The sequence below is a fragment of the Camelus bactrianus genome, chromosome 17 (genome assembly GCF_048773025.1).
Source record: "Camelus bactrianus isolate YW-2024 breed Bactrian camel chromosome 17, ASM4877302v1, whole genome shotgun sequence".
Lineage (NCBI taxonomy): Eukaryota > Metazoa > Chordata > Mammalia > Artiodactyla > Camelidae > Camelus > Camelus bactrianus.
This window is the reverse complement of record NC_133555.1, coordinates 20,893,352-20,906,558: the sequence shown is the minus strand read 5'-3', so window position 1 is coordinate 20,906,558 and position 13,207 is coordinate 20,893,352. Positions and strand designations below refer to the sequence as shown.

The 13,207-nt window shown below is 41.9% G+C and overlaps 1 long non-coding RNA gene across 1 annotated transcript in view; it reads left to right on the top strand.

Moving 5' to 3' along the window:
* The window catches only part of LOC141573769 (uncharacterized), a 128,600-nt gene that overhangs the window by 99,334 nt on the left and 16,059 nt on the right, over nucleotides 1–13,207 (top strand). Inside the window, exons 8-11 of the long non-coding RNA XR_012499894.1 lie at nucleotides 6,957–7,125; nucleotides 11,016–11,222; nucleotides 12,548–12,652; nucleotides 12,738–12,951. This is a non-coding gene — a long non-coding RNA (uncharacterized LOC141573769). The remainder of the gene's footprint in view (nucleotides 1–6,956; nucleotides 7,126–11,015; nucleotides 11,223–12,547; nucleotides 12,653–12,737; nucleotides 12,952–13,207) is intronic.

Below are 13,207 nucleotides of genomic sequence, written 5' to 3'. Positions count from 1 at the left end.
AATGAGGCCATGATTAATTATGGAATGAAGGTTAATGAGGCCATGATTAACAGACTCTCAAACTTGGTCCAGTCCGCCATTAAAATTGATTCCTCTGCAAAATGGGATTAACAATATTGGCTCTGCCTATCTGTAGCTTGTCAGCTCAGCAGTCCTCTTTCCATTACAGAAATAGAACACTCAACCCTAATTCCACGTGGCTCTGGCTGGACTGTCAATCACACCTTCTGTTTGGCCACGGTAGTGGCCATAGACTTGAGCCCAGCCAGTGATGATAAACCGCTCCATAATGCAAAGAGGTTGGCTTAGGGGATGGGTACATGGCCAAAGCAGGGCCACTGAAGATCTCTCCACATTCTCTGATTTCTGCTTTATCTGGACCTGCAATCTACAAGGATGATGTAAGCTTTAGCTGTCTGCAGGAAGTCGTTTACAATAGGAGATGATAACACTAATGTGTTAGAGGAAAATGAAGCCAAGATACAGAGAGGGAAGGAGGAAGAGAGAATAATGAGAGAGAGGGAGAGAGAGAGAGGTTGTCTGGCCTCTGAATCCAGCCAGACCTGAATGTATCCCCTTTTATATATGCCAATACATTCTCTCTTATGCTTATACATGCTTAAGATATGTGTCTTTCACTTACTAAAAGAATCCTGAGTAACATGCTAACTATGAGAGTTATTAGGAGGGCCAAGCCAAAATTTGAAAGCTTTTTGTCAAATACAAAAAATAAAAACTGCAGTAATTTTCTCTGGAGCTAATCCTTTCATATGTCTTTAAGTACGTAATAAATATTATTCCTTCAATTCTGTCCTGCACCTTGGTGCCCTGATGATGGGGGAAACATTCAGTTTTCCTTCCTTTGATAGTAAGCTAATGTGTTTCATCTATTCAGTTTCTCAGTGATCTAAATAATAACCTGAAAGGTCTCTGTGTTCCTTCCGTAGGGGTTAAAAATGCATGGCTACTCAAAGTTAAGTGCAAACAGCTTTCTGCTTTACTTCATAACAAGAACCTTAAGGAAACCACTGCTGCTCTAATGTTTTGCTTAAATTGCAGGGAAGTGGCTGCCATTTTGGATGGTATAACACCCCACCGTTCACTGCCTTTGATTTCATCTGCACTAAGAGGAATCCGTTACAATGACATTCCTGAAATTCTGAGGCAGGGCAAAAACTTTTGCAGATGTTTCCTCGAATTAACTTCTCTCTCTCTCTCTTTTCAGGGAGGGGGTGCTTTTTAGAAAAACTTGCATTTCTAAAGCAATTTTTAGGAAGTCCTTTTGGAGCCTTGACTTACTTATAGTGAGAACTGTAATCAGTCTTGTTTTCTCCTCCAAACTTGAAATATCTCTGCTAGAAACATGGAACTTTGCCTTTTCTCTCAAAGTGGGCACTTGTTTGGAGTATAACGTAGAAATGTTGAAGATGTGATGGTTGAAGTAAAAGCAGCGGCTGCAGTGGAGTCTAAAACTTTGGTGGATCTGAGCTTCCAGCTGACGGAGCTGGTGTTGAGCCCTTAAGAAGCCCCCTGGCTCAGTAATGTCTAAAAATTGATCTATACATAGCCCACAGGTCTTTCTGATATAGTACTTAATAATTGAGAAAATGCTGGTCCTATCTTGAATTTTTACAAGGACTTTTGGTTTCCTAGATTTTCATTCTTACACACAGAGTCTACTCCTAAAAACCTATTAAATAGTTACTAAGTAGTCATTAATGCTTATTCAAATTTGATATCAGAAACTAAGCTTATTGCTCTATGAGAGCTACTGAAGCCTCAAATTCGGTGTTAATTTACCACCTACGCTAATAGGCCACCCACACCGGTTCCGTCTCTATTCCTCAGTAAGACCACCTTCATTACTGGTGCAGGGCCTTTGCACTTGTTATTTCCTCTGCCTTGGAAAGCAGTCTCTTAGTTCTTCAAACATCTGGCTCCACCTTGCCACTTAGATATCAATGCAAATGACCTCAGAGGACCTTCCCTGCCCACCCTATTACATCACCACCCACCAGTCAGTCTTGGTTGCCCTATCCAGTTCTGTCCTGTACATCACTTTTTGTGTTTATTGTCAATCTTGCCCTTGAAATTTTAGCTCCATGAGGACAAGGGCCGTGTTCATCTCATTCACATCTGTATCACCAGCTTCTCAAAACTATGCCAGATGCATGGTAGACACTCAGTAAATAGTAACTGGATGAGGAAAATCTGGCTTCCTTGCAACTGTACACACAGATGTTAGGTTCCTACCGGACGCTGGGAGCAGGCAGCACAGCTGGACTGTGGTGCTTTTTGACTGTTCTAAAAAAAGGATTGCAGGTTTCTAAAAAGCTCTAGAGTCACTAATCAGGAAGAAGAGTTCTTCACCTGGAACTCGTAGATGGTTTTGAGAGGAGTATGAAATTCTATGCACATTTTTGGGAGGAAAAGGGCAATGACATTCTTCATGATCCCAGTGGGCTGGGCAGCCCTGGCTGAGGTCGCCTAGACCAGTGCAACCCAATTCTGCAGCACTAAGCACACACCTGGGCAACCAGCATTTCTGCCTTTCCAGCTTGGGCAGCCTGCCTTAGGCTCTAAGCAAGTTCCCAGTCAGTCATTTTATTTGCCTTCACATTTTTAAAATTGACTTTATATGAAAGAGAGATTTTAAACTACTGAAGCTCATAAGAAGTTTGTATAAGGATGTGCAAACAGAGAGCAAAAAATCCGTGTTGAAAGCTTCCTACATTTCTTTGTGGCCCAAAACTCTCCATGGTTTTGCACCTCAGGAATGACTCAAGCATTTCAACCCAGTTTGCTCCTCCTGTCAACCTTGAGGATGTCGAAGATTTTAAACTCTGAAGTCAGATGGATTTCTGGGTCCAACCACTTTGTTCCACCAAGCACAGGCTTCTCTCACTGGACCTCAGTTTCAGCAGCATAAAATGATGCACTAGCCTTTGCAGGATTGTGATGAAGAGAATGTGGTACTATATGCCAAGCAGTTTTAGCTACTTTATATCTAATAACTTGGTAATATAACATCATGTAACATACTACAATACAATATAATATAATCCTCATAAGAACCTATGAGATAGGTCATTTAAAAATAATTTCCATTTTACAGAATGGGAAATGGAGGCACAGAGGAGTTAAGTAAGTTGACTAAGGACACACAGCTATTAAATGTCTCTGCAGAATTCAAACTGTTTCTCTGCACATATACAGTTCCACAGTGCCTGGCACATGGTGGGCATATCACCTGGCCTCCGGAGTTGTTGGAATGACTAAATGGAATAATGAACCGAGCACGGGAAGCCCAGCGCAGAGCAAGCACTTAATAGATGTTGTTTCTTTGAAAGCAGTTCTTCACGTTGGAATAACTGGCAGCAGAGCTACCCTAAATGGAGCCCAATCCCTGAAGACATTATGAATGTTTTACTTTTGTGGACCAGAAGGTAGGACAGGTAAACCAAGCTTGGACTGCAAAGTGTTTCTGAAACACTTCTCTCTGTCCTCGGGGACAGTGACAAACGCAGCCCCCAAACTGTGATGTGCCATCTTCATGGTCAGCAGCTCTGGAGTCCTCACGTCTGGTTCTGTGGCATGATTTTGATTATGGTCCTTCCTGCTTGCTCTGGACAGATTCTCGAGTCATCTCAGTAATAATTTGGTTTATTCAAAATCCTTTCAATAAACCCTCTCCCCAACCTTATTTTTGTTAAGCATGTGCTGCTCTTGCTTGCAACCAAGGACTCAGGGACTTTCATTTTCATTTTGTTTGTTCATCAAGTATTTATAGAGCAGTATGTGACAGGCACTGGAGGTGCAGCAGGGAACCACATGGAAAACGTTCCTGCTCCCATGGAGCTTCTGCAGAAAAGCCTTCGATCTCCTTCCCTTCCTTCCTGTAAATTGTCATTCAGCTGGTTTAGTATCCCCTAGCTCCTTCCGCCCTTCCCGGGTGACACGCTTTGGTCCTGTCACCATCTTGGTCCCCCTCCTCGGATGCTCTTGAGGTTGATGGAGTATTTGTGAGGAATCTTGTGTAGCAAGTGCTAGAAGCTCAATCACACTGGATCAAGTCAAAAAAAAAAAATATTGGTTCAGGAAACTGAAATTCTAGGGTGAGCCAACTTTAGGCAAGACTGGTCAGTGGCTCTGTGTTAGTGTGTTAGGGCTGCTGTAACAGATACTCCAGACTTGGGGGCTTAAACAGCAGTATTTACTGTCTCAGTTTTGGGGGCTGAAAGTCCAAGCTCAAGGTGCGGGCAGGGTTCGTTCCTTCTGAGGTTGTGAGGAAGAGTCTCTTCCCTGCCTGTCTCCTAGCTCCTGGTGGTTTGCGGGCAGTCTTCAGCATTCCTTGGAATGAGTCTGCTTCAACTATCAAGTTGCAGAGAACGGATAAGATGCCGCGGTTCAGTATTCTACAAAATGAGACTTATTTAATTCCTCTACGATGACGTTCTTGGCCAATGAACAGCTCTCCCCAGAAAATTCAGGGTCTCCCCACACTCCTCATCAGAGATAAGCAGCAGTTTGGGAAGTTGTATTTGAGTTTCGGAGCCCAGAGGCCTCATGTCTCCCTACTTCAGCATTTCTATCCACATTTCCATTTTCAGCCACACTTTCTAGAAGCTCACTCACTCATGTGACAGGGCTCTCATAAGAAAAGACATGGTGCCTTGAGCACTTATTAATATTCATCATTATTTCTAAACGAAAACCAAAATGAGATGATGTTGTCAGGCATATGAAAATGCACTATGAAAAGTCACCAAATATTGCTATGCAGCCGATGCCACTCAAAAAGCTTTAAAGAGATAGTCAGTCCATTTCAGGTTACCTAGTTAATTCAGAAAGTAAGCTGAATTGCATGTGGGGTTTCTCTGTGAAATGAAACACGTAAAGGTGATTTGACTTTTGAATCATAGAAGACCTGGTTCTAATCCCAGCTCCAGCCCTTTTGCTTCCTGGGGAAGTAACTGAACTGCTCCAAGCATCCGTTTCCTCACCTACAATATGGAAATAAATATACTTGGCTCTCAAGGTAGTTTTGAGGATTAAATACGTTAACTTACGAAGTCATACGACACAGCAGATAGAAAGCCCTCAGCAAAATGGCAACCACTGCGGAGTTGAATAAACAACAACGCTTTTTCCTTTAATAATTAGAAAACCGTAAGTGCACTTGATGCTTTGACTTGAACATGATGTTCAGATAAAGGGAATCTTTGAAGAACCACACCTGGGTAATTTTTTTTTTTTCCATCTTGAAAGAGGTACCCTATCAAATTGCAAAGGGAGTATTTCATCCTGTATTTAGTCTGTGATATAAGAATGTTACACCTCTAAGTAACTGTTTTGAAAAGCCATCCATGCTTACACCGAGTACTGAGTTCTTTAAGAAAAAAACTGGAGCAAATACTCTGCATCTTCCCTCAAACCTGAGGAAAGTGTTGAGATGTTATATAAGCATAAAAAAACTAGGAACGATGATCGCTTCTGCAGCCGGCAGCGGGGGGAAACACTGAGGGAGCTGGTGGAGGGTGGCATCCTTTACAGGTGACAGTCCTTGTGCCTGTAATTCTCTGCTCTAATATAAATTCAGAGGACGCCTTGGAGCTTAGTAAATCAAAAACAGATTTGAACCTTATTGATTAAATACAAAAAAATCAAATCCGTCTTCTCCTGAAACCTATTTGCAGTCACAGGATATTACCTGAAATTTAGGATTATTGAGGAAAAAATACCAGACAAAAACAGATGGTTAGAGTTCAGAAGGTCTCAGACGTTTGTATTTACTAAATTCACTGTTTCAAAGCCTAACATCACGTTATACCTAACCAATAAAATAAGTGGTATTAGATAAACAAGTTTCTTCTGTATAGTACAGGGAACTATATTCAATATCTCATAGTAACCTATATTGAAAAAGAATATGAAAAGGAATATATATATATATGTATATGAATAACTGAAACATTATGCTATACACCACACTATGCTGTACACCAGGAATTGCAAGAACATTGTAAAATGACTATATTTCAATTAAAAAAATAAAAATAAAAAGAATTCAGCCACACACACACACACAAATTGGTACTACTGTGGACAGGAATCAAAGGACACCTTATATTCTTTCTCTTTTTTTAATTGAATTATAGTTGACACATAATATTATATTAGTTTCAGGTGTACAACATAGTGATTCAATATTTTTAGATACTACAAAATGATCACTATGATAAGTCTAGTGATGTCGTCTCCATATAGAGTTGTCACAATGTTATTGACTATGTTCAGTATGTTGTCCATCACATCCTCGTGACTTACTTATTTTGTAGCTGGAAGTCTGTACCTCTTAATCCCCTTCACTTATTCTGACCATCCCTCTACCCATATTGTCCTTTTTTCCAAAGGGATCTCTCATTTGTAGGATCTGATGAGATTTCATTTTTGTTTACCTTCACTGGGGACAGAGTGATAGGTGGTAAGATGGAGTGAGGGGAAGATGCTGAGAAATCTACCCCGCTATCCACCAAGCATGAAAAGGAAGAGGTGTCTGAAATCTTTTTGTACCAGATAATTGAGCTTATTACCCTGATGATTAATGACCTTCTTAGATCTCTTTCTAGCCCTATAATTTTGCAATTCCAAGAATAAAGTCTCCCTCTAGCTATCAAGGCAATTAAGGTAAGGATCACACTTAGGCAAAAGTGAGATTATGGTGGGAGTCATCCACATAATTACTATAATCCTCTGCTTTCCTTTGGCACTGGAAGCCTGGCATGTTTCATCAAAACAGAGGCCCTCTTGACTGAGTGAACAGATGGCTAACTGGGTTCACTGAGAACTGTAGACACACTGGGTATCACAGTGAATGTCAGCTGATGTGATCTCTGCCCTGCAGAATTTTGGAAGTGCTGACATAGCAAGACTGAACATAGTAGATTGTCTTACAGGTTGGGGCCATCTTACTGATAATGACAAGTGACCAGAAGGCTCTGAACAAAGAAGTCATTCCAAAATCCACTGGAAAAAATTGCCTTTGTACATAAAAGGAATCACAGTGGACCCCCGGCAAAACTGAAGATACAGAAACGTTTTTTTCAGCAACAATTCACACTTCTGGTGAGTAGCTCTCACCCTTTGAGCTAATATCCTTCCTTGCCAGCATCTCCTCTCCCCTCCGCCTCATTGTGGATCCCCACCGATGCCTTTTGCCCTACGTCTGGAGCCCTTTATTTCTCTGAAGTACTCAGCCTCTGTCCTGTGATTGCCCGGGGGATGGGAATGAGTGGGATCGGTGGGTGACCTGAATGGTGTATGAAACCCTGTCAGGTAATGGACTTATCCCTTGAAGAGTCATGCTAAGTAAAGCTGGTGTTTTAGGCACGAGGTGGGGTCAACGGTTCGCGATGCATTTGCTGAGCATCTTCTATGTCCTGGGGTTTTAGAAATGGGTGTGGCTCATCCCCTTTGACTGTAGTCTAGTACAGGCCCGAGAGGAAGGCAGCGTTGGCTTTCTCACACTGTTGGCTGGCTGCTCCTCCCCTCTACTTATGGGTAAGAAAGTGGTGAGATGAGTAGACTGAACAGAATTGATTTTGTTGTTGTTGTTGGCGTTTGGGCTGAAAGAAATGGGTGACTTCACAGATGGTGAGCCCTTGTTTGGAATTTTCTGACTGAGACGGCTCTTGAGAATTGGAAACCTTGGTTTTCCTGACATTTGTTGCATTTGAGGGAGCAGCCTACTCTCTCAAAGTAGGCTTACCCTCAAAGTAATTGAGGTGGCTCTCAATTACTTCGGCTTTTTTAAGGTTATGAAATGTCTCATCCTGCTAATTAAAGTGAAAAATGTAAATTGTTAAAAATTAGTAAATATTTTTTAAATGCCAGCAAGTAACAACAGAGGAGAGCCTTCAAGAAAGCATGATGAGAATGCACAGTTCAGGTGAAGAATGATACACTAATGTTTCTATCCTTGTTTAAATACACACAAAGCCTATTCTGTGTAGTCAGACCAGATGCATTTGTAAGGAAGAAAGAGTCGTGCCATCAGCTGTTGTCTCACTGTTTATGGTCCCAGCTGGAGGCAGGGTTCCAAAGGCCCAGGAGTTCCGGGTGAGCTCAGACCCACCCTGACTGGCCACGTCCCATTGGAGTGTGCGCCGTGTTCTGCTTTTGTCTTGTTCTGCTTTGGAGACTTTCCTGATGCCTTCATGGCCCATGGAAGGTGCAGCTCAAGAGTGTGGGGAGGCTAATGCCCTGGGGTCCACCTTCAACCATCCTCCCTTCCTCTAGATGGACAATCTGGGCAGCATTTCATGTGCTTTTCAAGAGGTCCTGGTAGAACTGAGCCCCTGTGACCCCACCCACCCAATGGCAGTTTCAGTAATGCACATCTGTACTGGCTTTTTCACCCCCCTCTTCCTCACTCTTGCTTCCTGGGATTCTCCCAATAGATTAATTAATTGCACAGAAGCCCTTGTCTAGAGGTTCCTAAACAGAGACACTGAGGGAGTGGCACTGCCTGATAATATTCTGTGAAGTGCAGGTACTATAGGTGTCTCTCAAATATTTTGACTTATTAAGGTTATGAAATGTCTCCCCCTGCAAACTGAAGTTAAAAAATGTAAATTGTTAAGAAATGTAATAACTATTTTTATAATGCCAGTAAGTAATAGGAACGCCTTTGAGAAAGCATAATGAGAATGCAAAATTAAGTTGCAGAATGATGCAGTAAGATGTTTATACACTTGTTTAAGGACATGCAAAGCAATACCTTACATAATTGATAGCTACATATGCTTATGGCTGAAGGATATGTTCCAAATTCCTGGTGGTGGCCACTACCGTGGAGGTAAACAGAAAAGTGGGGCTTGCAAGGGCTATAGAGAGGATTTCAGCTTAATCTGTAACTTTTGTTACGTATTTTAAAGAGAGAGTTTAAAGTGGGGAGGGTATAGCTCAAGTGGTAGAGTACCTGCTTGGTATACATGAGGTCCCGGCTTCAATCCTTAGTACCTCTTCCAATGATAAATAAATAAATCTAATTACCTCCCCCCACCAAAAAAAAAAAAAAAAAAAAAAAGAAAAAGAAAAGAAAGAAAAGAAAAGGTTTAATAATAAAATAAAAATAAAATTTGACAAAATGTTAACATTTGTTCATTTGGGTTGGAAAGTATGCATGCATTTACTATATTTTCCTGTATTATGTATTTAAATTTTTTCCCAAATGGAAAAGTTAAAACAGCTTTAAATGTTTTCTAATAAGTCAGTGAATTCAGAACTCTAAAACAGAATTAAGATGACCTACATAAACTCACCTCCAAGCAACAACCAAAATTGACTATTTGATATTTGTTCCTCCAGATTTTTTTCTAACTTACAATTTGTTGACTTGAAACGTAACTATTAGCCTTATTTTCTTTAGAAGCTCAAGAACTCCTATTATTGATTATGCTAAACAGGGAGGAAGCGTTGGCAACAGAGAAATTCTTAAAATATATTAATTTCTTTTCCAGAAAATATGAAATTAGCATTACGGGACTAAAGATGGAGTGTGACCTATTTCAAGGTCACAGAGACAAGGTTGCCAAAGTAAAGAATGCTTGTTCTTGTCCCAGATGGCTGAACACCCAACCCCAAAGTTTTACTGGGAACAACCAGTAAAAGTTTAACCATATTTCTATCTTTTCTCTACAATCCATCTATAAAAACTGTAACATACAAGCTTTATTCTATCTTCCATAAGTACTTCTGATTACTGGGCTATTTTTTTTTTCTTCTTATGGTTACAAAGAACCTTCATTAAATGTGCAAACTAAACTTACAGTTTGGAATCACGTGCATGGCTGCAATTTGGAACTATTCAGTATTATTTTTTATTAATATACGTGTTGGGAGACAAGAGAACATTTTGATAAATACCCATGAAATGTGCCAGATCGTTGCATATTTAGAGTATCTATTTGCACAAAGCAATGACGTGAACATACGGCTCACAAGTTCCGAAGACTGATCCTGTTAGATAGATGGATGCTGGTCATTTATCATGTGCCGCCAGGAGTAGAGAGATAAATAGTAAAACCCTTTAATGGCTTCTGACATCCAGGCAACAAACTTTTCTGGCCTGTCTCTCTTTGCCCTCGGACTCATCAGCATCTCTGTGAAGCAGGACTCAAGGATGAAGTCCACATAAAACTTTTCCTCTAAGGTTTAAGGAACAGACCAGGAGGCCTTGGTTACCAGCAGACCTAAGCAGAAAACACTTCAGGAATAAAACCACAGTGTCTTTTCCTCTGAGGTTTTTTTGTTTGTTTAAAGGGAATTGTGGCTTCCCACACTGCAAATCTTTCTTTCTCTTTGTTTCCCTTCTCCCTTCATGCCCACCCTGTGGGAACCAGGAATAGTAATTTCTAATGGCCAAGGAGAGGGGGTGGGGAGGCATGCTGCAAAAGCCATGGAAGTGATTTGAAAACTCTTGACTCCTTCAGACTCACCAGTGCCAGAAACTATAAATAGGAAGGCTTGGCAAGAGGGGAGCAAGGGACAGATCTTTCACTTCAGAATGCTCTCTGAAGCAAGAGGGAGGGAGGGAGCAGGAACAGCATAAATATTTTGCATGAAACCCACTTCATTCCTGTACAGCAGAGCTGCTTGGCATGCTGGGAAAGCAGTTATCTGGGCAGGACTCAGAGCTGAAGAATTCTGCTGCAGTGGCCACTGTTTATCCGATGGGGTTTTAAAACATTCCTCCCTGGGGAGAAAAAATCGACAGTATTTGTTTTTTTTGGAGTATGTGTCTATTGCATGTCAGTTATGGACTGAATTGTGTCCTTCCCAAATTCATATGTTGAAATCCTAACCCTCAATGTGACAATACTTGGAGATAGGGCCTTTAGAGAGGTAATTAATGTTAAATGAGGTCATAAGGGTGGGCTCCTAATCCTAGGAGATTAGTGTCCTTGTAAGAAGAGGAAGACACCAGAGATCCCACTCTGTCTCCCCACATACAGAGAAAAGCCACATGGAAACCCAGAAACAAAGCAGCCATCTGCAAGCCAGAGAGAAAGTTCTCATCAGAAACCAACCCTACCAGCACCTTGATCTTGGACTTCCAACCCCAAAACTGTGAGAAAAGAAATTTCTATTGTTGAAGACACCTCATCTGCGGCATTCTGTTGTGTTAGCTGGAGCTGGGAGGTGGATTTCATTTCACTTGGGTAAGGTAACCAGCACTGGATACATATTAAGGTCCAAGAGGTGGCAGCTTGGTTAAGGGAACTGGCTATTAAACTCAGGCAAGCCTTGTTCAAATCCCAGTTAACAGCTTCCCAAGTGTGTGACGTCCAGCACATTATCATCCCTCTGTGTGTTCCTTCATCTGTAGAAGAGGAATAATAATAGTTTATACCTGCAAGATTGTGATGAGGTTACGCACTTTAATGAACGCAGAGCGTGTCGCAGCAGCTGGCCAACAGCTCTGCAAAATGCTAGCTCTGATGAGAAGGCTGAAAGCCTTGTGTGTTGACAGGATTTTCAGTTTACAAAGAACTTCCATAGCCATGATTATGTTCGATGTTTATAGCAATCTTATGAGATTAGTTGGAAAGAGAATGTTACATACACCCACGCGAGGGAAGAGGGAACCAAAATTCAGAGAGGCCAAGAAACTTTCCCAAGTTCGAATTCCTAATAAATCGAATGAATCAAGCAGAGCCAGGCTTCAAATTGAAGTCCCCTGACTCCAAGTTCTGTGCTTTCCGAACTAAATTTGCTCTCTCTGAATTCCTCCCTTCCCCTTTCGTTCTTTTTCTCATCTTCTTTTCACCAGATATGTTTCTCGAGTTTCTATTATGATCCTGTCATTTCCCCCTTTTCCCTGGACCTGTGTTTCTTTTCTGTTTATTCATTTTGACCTGGATGCTGTGCGCGCTGCGTGTGCGCGCGCGCCTGCCCGGGAGCGCGCCTGCGTGCCCGCGCTGCTGCGTCCGTGCCATCATCTCACTGGGGATGACCCCCTGCCTTGTGTCTCTTGTCCTAATCTGCCAGCTTTGTAGCTCAAAGAAGTCAGCACTGAGCTTTCAAGGACATATTATAAATAGAGCCTCAACAGCACTCTCTTTTCTTATCTGAAAACTGACACCAAACACAGGCAAGCACGACAAAAAGAAAAAAGAACAGGGTAGTGGTAGAGCAGATAATCAATATCTTTAAATGATAGGAGAGCAGAGATTCCCAAAAGGGAGGTGAAAGGAGTCCTGAAAATGACAGCCTGAGATAGCTTTCTGGGCTCTCCTAAGGGGGTGACGGACAAGGTGTTGTTTGAAAAAGCAGATTTCATGTTACAATTTTTATATTTGGGGAAATGTCAAAAAATATCTCTGATTCTTATAGCACAAACTATGGAAATTAAAGCTTAGCCGACTCTCCTTGACCCCTGAAGCTGTGTAGGAGGTAGGCTCTGAATGGTGAGATGAGATCATTACCCTGCGTTTTGGGCTATTTGGGACATGAACTTTAAAAGCTGGGAAACATTATTCTACAGAGTCCTCAGAAGAGAAGCAGGATCTGAAAGTTAGAAGAAGCCAGTACCTCAAAGGTTCCCATGGAGTTTGAAAAGACCATCAAATCCAAATCCCCGATTTTACAGGTGAGGCAGCTAAGGCGCAGAGATGTCACTGGCTCAAGGGCTGATGGTCACATTGCCTCACCCTTTACGTGCTTCACCCTTGCAGGTGAGGGGGTACTGGTGAATGACCAGGGAACGAGCAAGAAGTCATCCTCTAGTTCTACTATAGAGAATTAAAACACGCCTGTAGGAAGCTGGGACCAATCCGAGGGCATTGGCTCAATGGGCCTGAAGGAAGACATTGCAATGGAGGGTTTCAGGACCGCAAAAGCAGATTCCTCATGCTGTTCCAGATGAATTCTGAGTCCACGGTTCTTCAGGTAAGTCCTTCCAAAGACCTGAAGTAGTGAATTGGACAGGAAAGGATGTGGAGGACCAGGAAGCAGCTGTTGGCTTTCTGTGCAAATAAATAATGCCCCTCCAAGGAGTAGGGTTTTTATCTATCCTGCAAGCAAACCACCCCTAAAGTGAAGGTGATCTTCACCCTTATACTTACCTTGACTCTGACCTACACCCTCACCTTTACCTGACCTTCAGCTTGAAGCTGAACTGAATCCTTTCCCTGATCTTTCTCCG